Source organism: Colobus angolensis, unplaced genomic scaffold (assembly GCF_000951035.1).
Source record: "Colobus angolensis palliatus isolate OR3802 unplaced genomic scaffold, Cang.pa_1.0 Scaffold157, whole genome shotgun sequence".
NCBI lineage: Eukaryota > Metazoa > Chordata > Mammalia > Primates > Cercopithecidae > Colobus > Colobus angolensis.
The window spans coordinates 1,385,064-1,387,339 of NW_012114677.1; the positions used below are offsets into that span (position 1 = coordinate 1,385,064).

The 2,276-nt window shown below is 55.8% G+C and overlaps 1 protein-coding gene across 2 annotated transcripts in view; it reads left to right on the forward strand.

Annotated features, from left to right (window-relative positions):
* Positions 1 to 2,276, forward strand: part of FAM53A (family with sequence similarity 53, member A) — a 26,798-nt gene that overhangs the window by 8,947 nt on the left and 15,575 nt on the right. The gene's annotated exons all lie outside the window — the stretch shown is intronic.

Here is a 2,276-nt window from a genome sequence, read left to right on the forward strand (position 1 = left end):
TAGAGACCAGGTTTCCATGTGTTGCCTGGGCTGGTCTCAAACTCCTGGGCTCAAGTGATCCTCTCCTCTCCCCCTGGCCTCCCACAGTGCTAGGATTCCCCTGCGTCCAGCCCTGAAGTACAGATTTCTTTTTTTTCTTCTTTTTCTGAGACAGAGTCTCGCTCTTGTTGCCAAGGTTGGAGTGCAGTGGTGTGATCTCAGCTCGCTGCAGCCTCTGCCTCCCGGGTTCAAGCGGTTTCCCCTGCCTCTGCCTCCCAAGTAGCTGTGATTACAGGCACCCACCACCACACCTAGCTAATTTTTGTATTTTTAGTAGAGACAGGATTTCACCATGTTGGCCAGGCTGGTCTCAAACTCCTGGGCTCAAGCAATCTTTCCGCCTCGGCCTCTCACAGTGCTGGGATTCAGGTGTGTGTGCCTGTGCCCAGCCCTGAAGTCCAGATTTCTTGAGGCTTAAGGGGTGCATGTTCATGTTCCCCGAAATCCATATGTTGAAATCCTTACCCTCAAGGTGATGGGATGAATATTTGGAGGTGGGGCCTTTGGGAGGTGATTAGGTCATGGCGGCAGTGCCTCATGAATGGAAGGAATTAAGTGCCCTTATGAAAGAGGTATCAGAGAGGAAGCTAGCCCCTTCGACCATGCATAGATACAACCGGAAGAACCATCTGTGAACCAGGAGGTGGCCTTACCAGACACTGAATCTGCCTGTCCCTTGATCTTGGACTTCTGCCTCCAGGACTGTGAGGAATAAGTGTTTTTGATAAGCCTCCGACCTGAGCCTGTGGGTCCTGGCTGCCCGGCCTCTCCTGGCTGCCGGGGACCCTGGCTCTGTTTGTCTGCCGTACGCACATCCCACACGGCCAGCACCACTGGGAGTAGCTGCTGCCCCTGGCGTGTCTTTGCACAGAGGTGGTCACATCGAGGCTGTGCAGGCTTGTGGCTCCTTCAAGCTGCCCGTGAGGCCGTCTGTGCCGGCTGGGATGGGAAAGTCCTTTCCTTGCTAGACATTTTTCCGTGGTCGTGTCCGGCTGAGTGCTGTTCATGTGACCCTGGGGATGGGTGCCATGCAGAACAGGAAGAGAGTGAGGTCCTGGTGCTTGCTGGGGGAGGCCCAGAGCTGGGAGGATCTACAGCAGCAAGGGTCCCTGTGGCGTGAAAGCCTTCAGGTCCTCTAGCAGAGCTGCCTGTCTTCTCTACCATCGGACCTGGGTTCCGCGGTGGGAGAACCTAGAGGTCATGTGGTTCCCGTGCCCGCACCAGGCCCCGTCCTCCTGGTGTGGCCAGGTGCTCACAGCTCGACACTGCTGTGTTGGCTGAGGTGGGACCCCGTGTGTACGCGGCCTGTCTGTGGATGGGTGTCTTTTTTCGGGGTCACAAACCCAGCTTTTAACTTAATCCCTTTATGGGAAGCAGCGAAGGATTTCCTTTTAATTTTATCATGTTTGGAAATGTTATCACAGGATGCAGTGCCATGGACTTCAGTGTTAACTGAGAGGTTCTGAGGTGTGGCAGAGGAGCCCTAGAACTCTAAGGCAGAAAAGCAGAGGGGCTGCTGTGCCTGGACCCTGCGGGACAGCCATGTCCTTGTCACAGGGTGGCCTTTTGTGTTCTCACAGACCAGGAGGCTCTGGGGGGTTAGGGAGCTTGCCGGGTACCTGGCGGGACACCCCTCCTGTGCCCTATCCTCTGCAGGGCCCTGTGTCCCGCCTGCATGGACCAGCGTGTGGAAGCAGACACATAATGGCCTCCAAGCCACGATCTGCCAAGCAGCTCCCTGAGATTTCATGGGGCAGGGAAGAGAGCCCTGTGGCATTTCCCTTAGTGCCCTCCCTACAGACCCTCAAGTTGCCACCATGCCCAGTGGCTTTCCTGCTTCCAGGGAGGGAGACCCTGCCCTCTGGATGTCTCCCTGGACCAGCGCCACACTCCAGAGCTTGGCTTAGGGGCTCAGGTCCTGTGTCTGAGCTGTTGCAAATGGGAAAGGGCCCCTTGGGTCTTGGCTGAAGTTCTTGCTGAAAAGTAAGTAAGTGGTGGTGAGGTTTGCAAAGATGGCTGCTGTTGAGGCTGCTGAAAGGCAGGAGGGCCTGAGCTTCAGGAGCAGGGACAGGATGCCTGCCTGTGGCTTGGAATAAAAATGTCTGAGGCCAGGCGAGGTGGCTCACGCCTGTAATTCCAGTACTTGTGAGGCTAAGGTGGGCAGATCATGAGGTCAGGAGATCGAGACCATCCTGGCCAACATGGTGAAACCCCGTCTCTACTAAAAATACAAAAAA